Source organism: Balaenoptera borealis (assembly GCF_965194805.1).
Source record: "Balaenoptera borealis genome assembly, chromosome: 12".
Lineage (NCBI taxonomy): Eukaryota > Metazoa > Chordata > Mammalia > Artiodactyla > Balaenopteridae > Balaenoptera > Balaenoptera borealis.
The window spans coordinates 91,963,144-91,976,385 of record NC_138869.1 but is presented as its reverse complement, the minus strand read 5'-3'; the positions used below and the strand labels follow the sequence as shown (position 1 = coordinate 91,976,385).

Sequence of the window (13,242 nt, the reverse complement as noted above, 5' to 3'; positions counted from 1 at the left end):
TCACAAATACCACAAACTAGAGGAGGATTGTAATTGACAGGTACCCATCGATAGTTTATTTATATTCTCCAAGAGGACTCACAAAAATGTAGCATCCACCATATTTATTCAGAAAAAATATATTCTTAAATAAATAAAATTACCCTGACACTGGCTGCTGTACTTAAGAAACTTTAAAAATTCCAACTGCTGACTTTACTTAGTAAACTAGCTAGGTGTCCCAACCATGATTGTGTAAGGTAAAGATAAATAAATGTATGCATGTACACACACACACACACACGTACAGTTGAATACTCTGTTCACACTGTTCCGATTCAGGGCAACTTGAAGATGATTTGGAGGTGTTATGTGACCAACTTTGCATTTATTCCAGAAAACTTCAAATACATTCTTGGCATGCAGTAAAACCCCACATTAGGTTATATAATTCATTTTGTGATTTAAATTTTTATAATTTATTCAATAAATCTAATAACGTAGTGTTGGATAATGAGTTAGTTTTATGAATAAAAAAAAAGTACATGACTGATCTGCCATTTTACAAAATGAACCACTGAATCGTGGATTTGGATGTGGCTTGGGGGGAGCCTTTTACTCCCCTCCTCCTGGTCTTCTAGCTTCTTCTACACATTCTTCCTTCTCACCCAAATCTCCTTTGATCAAAGGGAAGCACTTTAAGGAAAGAAATCTTCAGGAGTTTAATATAATTACCTTTAGGATGAGAGTTCTGTTCAACATAACATCATTGGCTGATTTAGTAACATCTTGGATTCTGCCCGGACTTGAAAATACTTTCAGTGTCCATTGCTGAATATTGCTGTTGTCTTCATGTTTTGCTTCTGGGATTGAACTAGATAGGATTTCAGTTTTTAAATGCATTCCAGTGGGTATCAGTGCATTGGCGAGTAAAATTTCCTTAATTGACCTGGTTACAGTAGAAATGATCCAGTCCCCCTGCCCCTAATTTTTCTCCTTTTTCAAAGCAGAGACGAATAACCCGCTGTTGTCTCTATCACCTTGAGAAGAGATTCTGTCCACAGTGGTTTACAGAAGCAGCTTTGGGGCCTAGACCCGGGGGGTGGCTAGGATGGTAACAAAACGAGATCCATGTTTTTCTTTTAAGGTACACATGGACAACTTCATAAATTATCAACTTCATATTCTAGTCGCATAAGAGGGAACATTTTGCAAAAGAAGTCTGTTCAAATAAAATTTCCTTTGGAATATTTTCTCCTACCCTGAGGACACATGCCTTTCCCCAGTCCATTTTCCCTGCTCCCAGTACCTTGTGTGTGGTGAGCATTCAGTAGTCAGTGAATGAATTCCTTTGTCACTGTGTCTCTATGATTTCGAGTGGAAGTCTGCACCCGAACAATAGCTCCTGGATGGTCTGCACTGGGGAGGCCCGGGCTCCACTTCAAAAGCGATTTCCCCATCCTGGCAGGGCAGAACACGTTCTCCTGGGGCTGGGAAGTCATAGCTCTATGCCTGTTAAACACTACACCTCCCTTTTGCTTGTTTTCCTTCCCAGGAGCTGTGGAATCCAAGTGTGGCTGCCAGGAGGAATCCAGAAAAGCCAAAGAGCCCGAGCGTGTCGGACCTTCCTGTAGCCACACACACACGTCAAACCCCAGGGAAGTGATTGCGGATCGGCGGGAGCAAGATCCGACCAGGTGAGCAGTCACATCAGTCTGAGGGCTAAAGCAACAGGAAAGGATCCTTGGCAGCTCTGTTTATTTGGCAAGATGGGGATGTGACCTGAGCTTACACCAGATTACCCCAGAGCGAATTAATTTTTACCAAGCGTTGTAAATGTTAGGATGACTCCGCCGAGCTCTTGGGCTGAGGACAGATGAATACGTCAAAGACGATGAATTTGTTTCCAGGTGTGATTGGGGGATTGCTTCCCTTCTTTCAGGAAAGGGTTAAATCCCAACTGTTTTCCACCTTCAGGGGAGGTTCTTCTGTTCCAAGCCAAGAGGGGAGCTTTTGGTTTGGGTCTTGAGTTTGGTTTTGAGTCTTCTGGTTTGGGTATGTATGGGTGTGGGTGTGTTTGTGGGTGGGGTGTGTGTATGTGTGTTTCCACAAGAGGTGGCCAAGACTGTTTTTCCTCTTTATAAATATAAATCTCATTTTTTTTTTTTTGCTATGTTTGGGTCCATATGTTTTGAAGCTACCTTCTAGGTGAATTCAATTTGACAATTCATTACTAAAATGTTAAAAAGTAAATAGAAATAGCAGTCACTGGTTGGACGCTTATGCAAAGTTCGGTGCTATACCAGGATTTACCAGGGTTCCATTGTGATTCTAAATTAGTTTTAAATTTCTGCCCCTTGCCTTCCTTTTCATTTATGTTAAATGTTACTATTATGTGGAGAGGAGGGATTTTAATGCCAGCAAGATGTCATTTAGAAACTCCTGCTCTACTGCTCCTGTATATATATATATATAAAATACCAACAGGGGAGTTGAATCCCTGAAACAGCTCTCAGGCAGAGATATTAATGTTCACGCTATTGATATTTTGAGCTGGATAATTCTGTATTGTAGGGTTTTTTCCCCTGTGTATTGCAGAATTCAGTGGCACCCCTGGCCTCTACCCACTAACTGCCAGTAGCACTCCATTCCCCCAGTATGCAACCGGAAAAGTACCGCGGAGGACAAAATTGCTCCCGGTTGGGAACCCCACTGCTCTAGGGATAAATTTTTACTAAGGCAAAGAAGGTAAAGAAAATATTGAAGTTGGAGAATGTAGAGCTATTGTTTTTACTTTTTAAATATATTGATATTACCTGTGTAGTTCTAAAGAAAGTACATCTTTAGCAGATAAGGTCTGCCAGTAAAATTCCTACCTCACCACCAATTGTCTGTCCATTGTTGACTGGAATTTGGTGTAGATGAATACAACAGTTGCAACTCGCTTAGAACAAGTATTGATTCTTATGTTCTCATTATCAATTAAAGAACTTCTGGGTATTCATATACCATGCCGTACTTCCTTTGAAGGGGACACCCTGGTCCCTGGGTGCTTTCATAGCGCTGGCTTAGTGGTTGGTGAACAAGATTCAAATGAGGCTCGCATGAAACTTTAACTGAATGCGTGATCTGAATGAAGAAACACGCCCGCTCTACACTAATTCACTTTTAGGAATGGGAGGTCAGATACACGATTTAAAGACAGGTTTCACTGAATTCACCGTCTTCTACAGTACTGAAATTGTCCAGGATATGGCCTCCTTCCCATATAGGATGGTAATTCATTTGCTCTGTTCTCAGTCTCCTTCCAAACTCACTTCTCCCTCTAGTAATAGAATGTTTGGGCTGCCAGACAAGTAGAGTCATGTCTCCACTGTGATTTAACGTTAAATGTCCTGCTGTCTTTATTTCAGAAAAATTTTTTCCTCTTTATTCTCTCTTCACATGAACATACATGTTTGCCAGGCACGTTCTTGCTTTTCCTTTTTCTCTTATTTTCCATCCCTCCTGCCCTTGTTTTCTTCCCTTTTCTGTGACTATAGGAACTGTCAGGTGGCCTGGCTGGCATCATCTTACCTTTTTTTGAACTGTGTTACCCAGAGACCTCCATTTATTATGCCTCAGGCTCACTCTGTCCTTAATGCTGTATCTCTCTGAGGGATAGTTAATGATCTTCGCAGCAAATGAAGGTGAACTGTAGCCACATTATTGTGATAATACAGCCAACTGTATGGAACAGATTGGGCTGAGCTTTGAACAGCTGGGGCTGGCAGAGTGAGTCTTGACTCCTCTCGGAAGAGTTCCAGAACTGCCAAATCATCAAACTTGAAGGGGAAAGAGGGACAAGAAAGGTTATAGGGAGAGTGGTTCCTGCAGGTGCTTTTTTTGCCTTTGTGATCTACTTTTTGTAGGTGCTTTTTGAAATTTTCACTGGTTTGTAGATCTGGCGAAGCACAGACTAGTTGAACCCAGGGGCTGCTGTCACTGCTCTTGGGCTTGCCTGCTTAGTGGCTGGGATGGTATTTTCTTGTTCATTTGCAGGTACGGAACATGAGAGAGATAGATGCTTCTGTTAAAGCTTGTTCCTCTCTTCAGTCCAGTGAAACCATTTGTAGTTCTAAGGGGAGTTTTGATTTGCAGAGTGTACAGAACCCTAGTATAAATTCATAAAGGCTCTGTTGGAACTTTTGGACTTAGATTGTTGTGTGGCTTCCTGATGGATATAATAAATGGGCATCAGTGTGGGGTGCAGCAGATGTTATAAATTGGTGGCCCATGGAGCCAGATCCAGCCCTCAAATATGTTATTTGCCCATACAAGGGAGTGTGTGTGTGTGTGTGTGTGTGTGTGTGTGTGTGTGTGTGTGTGTGTGTGTTTAAAGAACTAGCTGCCAGTGGTTTTTGTTTTTTTTGTTTTTAATTACATAAAAATCTGGTTAATCTTGCCAAAGAAGCCAAAAAATCTGGCTTCCCCAGAGCTCTAGTCTCCCATGGTGCATACCAGCTGAGGCTGAGTAACCACTGCCCCATACCTGTCTTCAGTAGGCAAGGCAGGGGCTTTGCAGCTCATGGAAGTCCTCACCTAACACCCTTGCATTTACTATTTGATGGGCCTCTGCGGGAGAAGATCAGGAGAGAACAGTTAGAGGCTCTGGGATGGGGAAGGATTGAGTTTGACCTTGAGCTTCACTGCCAGCTTTGTCAATTTGGGCAAGTTACTTACCTTTCTGAGTCTTAGTTTCTTCGTGTATAAAATGGAAATAAGATTCTTTACCTCATGGTTGCCGGAGAGAACATGAAGTGAGATAGGATATTCAACACCCTTAAAAAAGAGCTATGGGGCTTCCCTGGTGGCGCAGTGGTTGAGAATCTGCCTGCCAATGCTAGGGGACACGGGTTCGAGCCCTGGTCTGGGAGGATCCCACGTGCCGCGGAGCAACTGGGCCCGTGAGCCACAATTACTGAGCCTGCGCGTCTGGAGCCTGTGCTCCGCAACAAGAGAGGCCGCGACAGTGAGAGGCCCACGCACCGCGATGAAGAGTGGCCCCCGCTCGCCGCAACTGGAGGAAGCCCTCGCACAGAAACGAAGACCCAACACAGCCATAAACAAATAAATAAATTAAATAAATAAATAAAATAATTTTTAAAAAAGTTAAAAAAAAAAAGAGCTGTGTATTGATACGTGCCTGGTAGGGTGCTGCACACGTTAGCCAGCGTTGTAATTTTCAGTTGCTATGGATCATAGGTGACGTGAGGTCAATCGTTTAGGGTCACATTGACTATGTTATAAAATTAGATAAACACGTCTACTACTCGGGACAATCAGGAGACTTGTGTCTGGGCTTCCCATATTTCTGTTTTTGTCTTACCAGTGTCTCTAGGGGAATAATACTGTAGAAACTGAGTTCTTAGGGGTGATATTATCTAAAGAGAGAAAAATCTCATAATTTAGTTCATATTAGGTAGACCCTTGGTTTTCTTTTGAGTAGGTCATGACTTTGTAATTTTGGTCTAAACTCCTGAAGTTTCTGTCTCCCCATCCCAATTACATTCAAAATCAGGTTGATGACAACCGGAGGACTGAAGATCTTCGTAATCTTCATGGAAGGAAAGGTACAGAAATGAGAGCACCATATCAATTCATATATTTTCTTAAAAGTGCGAGTTGAATTTAGTTCTTGTTAGGCTTGTAATCTATTGAAGGCAGCAGTGTATCAGCATGTTCTCACAGATTCTTTAAAATTTCAAAGGATTTTTTCCTACATTATTGCACTCAATTGGCATCTTTTCTCTTTAATCCCTGACCTTTGACAATTATCAGAAGGTTCCAGCACACGTCTGGCTGCCACACTAGGTGGGCTTCCTGCTTATTATATATGTAGTTAGGAAATACAGGTTTTTCCGCCTATTTTTCTACTTCCTGCAAAGATGGGTTTCCTTTAGATGTGGATATTTCACTTAAGTGCATACTCCTGTCTCAAATGGTAAGGGATACCAGTGCAGTAATTTCTTATTGTACTTTGTGAAGATATCTGGAAGACTCCTGTGTTCCAGTGAAGAGCTTCTTAGATAGAGGAAAGCAGGGTGGCTAGCAGATGTCGAGGCAGTTGTGGGCCCAGTGGGAGAAAATATATGTAAAAGGTGAAAAATGATTTGTGATTAGCTCACTTACAGAGTTCAGAATTCAAACGATGTGGTGTGTGTAAACAGTTTTGTTTTCAAGTGTTGTCTTAAATCTACCTTAGATGAGTGAAAGTCATTATTAGGATAGAAAGTCCCTGAACAGAAGGCATGAGAGAAGAAAACATTATTTTTAGAGCCCAACTTTTAAAAACTTCATGAATGGACATGTAGGTCTACCTCTGGACCTTGAAATTGGGCCCAAACCAGATCTGGTTCTCCGTGATTACTCAGCACCCCTTCTCTTTCCAGCCTCCGTCTACTGCTGTTCAGGGAGGCGGTGCAGGGAAGGATGGAAGGAGGTGAAGAGAGGAGGAGGGAAGAGTGTGGCTGAAAGCGGGAGGATTTGGAGAATGAAGATTCTCTGCACTTTTTAAACATTCTGTCCAAATCCCTGAAAGTACTGTGGCATGTTTAAATCTAAGGAAATAGTTGGGTTGATCCATATGAAATTGGCAGTATTTCATTTGTTCAAAAATGGCAGTTTTACATAGTTCAACCAAATACAATTATGACATTTTTGCTAGAATTGCTACAGGCCCTCCAGCTGGGTGTATGGAGTGGTTTTAAAAGCCAGAAATGTTTTGGCATCCCATTGGTGATTTTTCTTTTTTTGCATGGTTTTGCTAAAATATACAGGTATTTTCTGGCTTGGATTTTTCTTACCAGTTTTTTTCTAAGTTATAGTTATTGCCTCAAATCTCAGAAGAAACTGAAAGGACAGCACAGTGTGAGGGGGACCAAAGCCAGTGGCTCTCACCAGATTGTTTACAGCGGGGCGTGCGTGGCAGGCTGGGTTTGGTTGTGGGTCAAAACTGGGTTTTGACCTTAGCTGACTTCATCTTTGTTTGTTTTGTTTTGGAAATAAGACATGGATGTGAAAAGATGAAAAGCTACCCACATGGCACATGATTTATTAAACCGTGTCCACGTTAGGGTAGATTGAACCTCGTTGAAAGTTGTGATGCTTGCTCAAGAAGGCATTGTTTTCCTCTGTTTTTGTGGGACAGAATGATTCCATGAATACTGTTACAGTTTGGGCAAGAAACAAATTTACTTAATCAAGAAAAGATAAAAGTCTCTAAGAAAGCTTAGAGGTAGTGAAGTCAATGGTCCTCAGATGGAGGGGGCTGGAGGGGGTGGGGTGTGTGTGTGTATGTATGTATGTAAGAGTCTTGTGGTGGGGGAGGTTTGTTCTGAGTGAAAGAGACAGATGCTTCCTTCGCTGGCTTGTTTCCTGGTTTTCAAAGCCTCATTTTTTGCTGTTTTATTTTAAGGTTGGGTGCATGTTCGATCTGTCTGTGAGGGCGTGGTGAGCCCGCGGGTACACGCACCCGCCCCTGTAACTTGTTATTCCGTGTGTAGCATCAAGTGGAAGGTGCGAGGCTCCACCAACTGCTCTGAGCAGAGCCCACTTCCCTTCACCCACAGAGCCTGTGAAGCAGTTATACCAACATCAATCAAGGAAAACCCACAGGCTGAACTCACACAGTTGAAGCAGGTGCGTGAGTGAGCATTCTCTGCCAGGCGCATGTGATTGAGGTGTACCTCGGCGTCGTGCCCACAGATGTCAGTTATGATGACTGTGTGGGACTGTGCCCACTCCTTGCAGAGCCAGGACAAGCCTGTCGTACTTGGAGGACAGAGGAGGTGCAGCTACCGGCATCTCAGTAGCTGATGTACTCAGACTAAGGGTCTAGTATCTGTGTGTGTGTGCATACATTGGCATAGATCAAATATATTTATACGGATGCATGCATATGCATGTGTAGATATTTGTGTGTGCGTGCACACATGTGCCAATTTAAAGCAAAACTCAAGTGGGCCATGAGATAAAGAGGGAATATGAACATCGGAGATATTCCCTAGTATCTGACAGTAAGGGAAGGTGGTAGTTTAAAAAATGTGCATGTCTCATTCTAAGTTGCACCATCCTGATACATATTGAGCTTTAGGAAATTCCTACAAAAGTTTTGCACCATCTTTAAAAAGAAGAAACATTTTAACACTAGGACTTCATTATATGTTGTACCTTATAAATGGTTATTAGTTCCCCAAAGCTGCTTGAACATGTTACTGAGATGCTTCCAAATATTATGCATATTATTTATATTCAAATATGTGAACAGTCACCCTCTCTTTAAGCAATGTTAAGCAAAACAGGACACATTTTTTTTTAAACTACCAAAACTGGCCAAGTTCGAGAATAATTATAAAATCCAGTGTCACTACAGGTTTGGGAAAACCCCAAAATATTGGTGGGGAAATTTTTAAATAAAACATTTATCTATTTATTTAGGTTGCACAGGGTTTTAGTTGTGGCATGCGGACTCTTAGTTGGAGCACGTGGGATCTAGTTTCCCAACCAGGGATCGAACCCAGGCCCCTGGCATTGGCAGCGCAGAGTCTTAACCACGGGACCACCAGGGAAGTCTCATATTAGGGGGGAAATTTTTATATGCTATCTGGAGATTATTTTGCAACATATAAAATCGAAAGTCACAAAATGTGTCTATTCATAGTTCTGGCAGTACAGCTTCTAGGCAGATTTGTCCTAAGAGTATAATCGAATGTGTGTAAAAAGATTTTACTACGAGACTACTTTATCACAAACTTATTTTTTGAGGTATCTTGTTATAAATATCTGAACAGTATTAGGGTGTCAAATTATAGTAGACATGTACAGTAAAATACCAAATGAGGCATTTAAACAATGTTGTAGATTTTTCTGTGATCTTAAAAAAAATACCTTGTTTGCATGCATACATGAATGAGTAGGCATCGTAATAGTTTGGGAGATTATACATAAACTTAAAAGTTATTATCTCTAGGTGATTTGAGAATAATTAAATGTCTTTATTTTGCTTATCTGTTTACTAATATTCATATGTAATCACCTACATGTTAAGCGTACAGCAGAGGGCAGTCATGGAAACAGTATTTTAAGCCTAAAAGCTATCTAGAAATATTTGTGGAGACCAAGAAGGGAAAGAGCTTTTTTTTCCCCCTAGATGACTGTTTAGCAGATGTTAAAGACTGCTGATTGATTAATTCAATGATATGGGTGTGCCAGGTACTGTACAAGGCTCTGTCATGTTGCTCTGTGCTTCTCACATGGCGAATGGCTTAATCTTTGATAAACTGATTAGTGTGGCTTTAGTAACAGAGTCAATAATACCAATTCGAAAATTCTAATATGGACATGTAAACATCAAGACTAAACAGTGACCTTTTGCTTCATGTTTTGACGTATGTTTTATCTGCTCTATACTGTCTCACATGGTTAGGCTTTTCCTACTGTGTGGATGGTTGGCAACCTCCGATGTCTGGGGAGCCAAGAGCAGATAGGAAAATCATTGGGAAAACTTGACACCATTTATGAAAACCTTAAAGAACACTAAAAAGCTTATCGGCAACTGCTTTGAAAAATCTGACTTCTCCTTATTTTGTAGGTTTTTGGCTTTGAAACTCAATCTCGTTTTCATGTTCAGCAGGTGTCCTGTGGGGAGTTAGGACAGGGTTTGAAGGGTAGGAGATTAGTGTGATGAATTTGGTGTCCATGCATCTGGAATGTTGAGACCGTGGAGGATGTAAGTAGGAGGTTTAGATTAGGGATGTCTGCCTGGAAGAGGATCAGGATTCGGGCTGACTTGTAGAGACGCACGTAGAGGTTTTAAATGCTTCTTTGAGCCGCTGAGAGTCTACCCAAAGGGCAGGCTGCTTCTGATCCCAGTTTCTTTCTCACTGTCATGGTCCTAGAAGTGTAACCTTCCTCTTGCCTCTCAACACTTTGGCCTCTTGGACTAGTATGAGAGTAGAAATTTAAGAATTCCAGACTGAATTACCCAGGGCTCCCAGAATGAAAAAGATTTTTCATGAGTTCAACTATAAAAATAGCAAAGATTCTTGAAGAAGGGTTTGTTTTGGATGAGTACCAAGTACCAATTTGCCAAGTTGCTGTGTGTGTGTGTGTGTGTGTGTGTGTGTGTGTGCGCGTGCGCGCGCGTGTGTCTGAGGGAATGTTTATGGCTTCTTGAACTTGATTCATTTCTTTCCCGTTGGTGAAGGGAAGAAATTACAGTTTGGATTTTGTTCTATTTCCATTGTCCAGTGAATCAGGAGAGTTGGGCCCATTTGTTACTCTCCTGCTGTGGGAAAATTTGTCATGAGCACTTCCGCTTTTTTCTCTCTATCCTTCTCTTATTAAAACAGATCTGATGTCCTTAACTAATTGCCTTGGGGATAGTTTGAAGTATAAAGGGTGAGGGTGGTTTGAGCTATCCTTGAGACAAGCCCAGAGTGAAAAAATCAATAATTTAAGGAATCACTTGCTTTAAAACAAACAAACAAACTTGTAAATAGAACAAGACTGTGCAAATCCTGTCTTTAGGCAGGCTAATCTAATCACACACAGAAGGCAGCCTGTTTTCTTACTTGCTGGACCACTTCCACTACATATTCTCACAGGGAACAATATATTAAGTACAGTGTTTAGAAATATTTGTTGAATCCTACTGTCTGATTTTGGCAAATCCCAAGGAAAAAAAGAATATGTCTTGGACTGCTTGAGCCTTCCTGGAAGGATGTAGGAGTTTTCCCAGCGAGGCTGGCTTCACATTGTGGGAAACACTGGTTTGGTAGATAACACTGTTAGAATTTATATTCAGAGGGCAATTTAGTTCTCTTTAGGTTTTTGGAGCAGCCACAGCTGATCTTATATCTCTCAGGATCTCAAAAATACCCAAAGTGTATGCTAATCTTTCCTTATGTTGATGTTGTCATTTCCTTTTGAAGGGCACTCTTGCTTCTAACCCCCTCATCCTGTTTCAGCAGCAGGCTGAGCTCACCGACACTGAAATATCCAGTATCAGAAGAGAAGACATGGGTGATAACAAGTGAGAGTGGGTGAAAGATAGGGCATTATAGGGTGAAATATCCATTGGCTAATGCTTTTTTCTCTTATGGAATGTTGGAGCGTCAAGATTAAAATTCCTAGAGGAAAACAAAGGCAGAACACTCTTTGACATAAATTGCAGCAATACTTTTTTGGATCTGTCTCTTAAAGCAAAGGAAATAAAAGAATAAACAAATGGGATCTAATTAAACTTATAAGCTTTTGCACAGCAAAGGAAACCATTGACAAAACAGAAAGATGACCTATTGAAGAGGAGAAAAATTTGCAAATGATATGACTGATAAGGGGTTAATAGCCAACATATATAAACAGCTCATACAACTCAACATCAAAAAAAACCCAAACAACCGGATTAAAAAATGGGCAGAAGGACTGAATAGACATTTTTTCCAAAGAGGTAATGCAGATGGCCAACAGGCACATGAAAAGATAACTCAATCGCTAACCATCAGGGAAATGCAAATCAAAATCACAGAGAGATATCCTCTCACACCTGTCAGAATGGCTGTCATCAAAAAGAGCACGAATAACAAATGTTGACAAGGATGTGGAGACAAGGGAACCCTTGTACACTGTTGGTGGAAATGTAAATTGGTGCAACCCTTGTGGAAAACAGTACAGAGGTTTCTCAAAAAACTAAAAATAGAACTATTGTATGACCCAGAAGTTCCACTCCTGGGTACATATCCGAAAAAACAAAAAGCTAATTTGTAAAGATATATGCACCCCAATGCTTGTAGCAGCATTATTTACCATTGCCAGGGTATGGAAGCGACCTAAGCGTCCATGGACAGATGAATGGATAAAGAGGATGTGGTATATTACAGTGGAATACTACTCAGCCATAAAAAGAGAATGGAACTTTTGCCGTTTGCAGCAACATGTATGGACTTGGAGGGCATTATTCTCTGAAATTAGTCAGAGAAAGGCAAATCCTGTATGCTATCCCTTGTATGTGGAATCTAAAAATTACACAAACTAGTGAAGGTAACGTAAAGGAAGCGGACTCGCAGATATAGAGAGCAAACTAGTGGTTACCACTGGGGCGAGGGGAGAGGGAGGCAGTATAGGCGTAGGGGATTAAGAAATACAAACTATTAGGTATAAAATAAGCTACAAGGGAGCGGGCCCTGCAGACCTCGGGTGCCTGAGCACTGGCCTGGCTGCTCAGGTAGGCGGGCGGAACTCCCGTGCTATCTAGCCCTTCTCCTCCCCTCGCCTGATGTCTACCCCAGGCATGGCGAGGGGGGGGGGGCAGGTGGTCCTGGCGGTAACGACAGGCGACCCAGGTGCTGTCCAGGCGGAGGGAGCCGCAGCCGCACCTCTGCGCCTGCGCTCCCCCTCTTGCCCGCAGTGGGTGAGGAGGGCGCGCCGCCTTGGCCCAAGGCGGGGGCTCCCGGCTGCTGGGTCGCTGGGCCCCCTGAGCTGGAGGCGGAGTGCAGCCTGGGTGGCTGCAGGGGCCACGAAGAGGACCAGGAGTTGGGAGAGGAGGACGACGAGCTGGAGGAGGCATGTATTAAAAAACAGACATAAGCTACAAGGATATATTATACAACATGGGGAATATAGCCAGTACTTGACAGTAACTATGAACAGAGTATATAACCTTTAAAAACGGTGAATCACTGTATTGTACACCTGTAATTTATACTGTATAGCAAGTATACTTCAATAGAAGAAGAAGAAGAAGAAGGAAACAAAGATTTGACAAAATCTTAAGCTAATTTTGCTTAAATGTGGTCATCACATAGCACTGACAGAGTAGTTGAAATTTGTGATGGTGATGAAAATGAAAATCAAATATTTAGAAGGTAATGTTATGGCCCCTTTATTTAAAAAGGTGTAGTATTATGAGGAATGTAAGTGAAATAAATTCCTTTAGTTTGCTTCTCAGCATGTATCTGGCATAAAATCGTTTTAATAGATCTTATGTAAGGGCTTATGTTGCAAGGGCTTATCCACTGGTGCTGAAGTGTGAGTAGACATATCTAAGTTCTCCTGCTTTTTAGCTTGTAACTTTGGGAAGCTATTTAAGCTATAGTATCTCATCTCTAGAAGGGAGATAAGAGCATCAACCTCAGAGGGTTTTTAAAATAAACTTTATTTTAGAATAATTTTAGATAAACAGAAAAGTTGCAAAGATAGGAAGAGAGTATTCATATCCTCTTT

The 13,242-nt window shown here is 41.6% G+C and overlaps 1 protein-coding gene across 2 annotated transcripts in view; it reads left to right on the top strand.

Moving 5' to 3' along the window:
* The window catches only part of HDGFL1 (HDGF like 1), a 740,887-nt gene that overhangs the window by 324,113 nt on the left and 403,532 nt on the right, over positions 1-13,242 (top strand). For both annotated transcript variants that reach the window (XR_014232479.1, XM_082346425.1), the window contains one exon: positions 1,535-1,676. The gene's annotated coding sequence lies outside the window, so the exon portion shown is untranslated. The remainder of the gene's footprint in view (positions 1-1,534; positions 1,677-13,242) is intronic.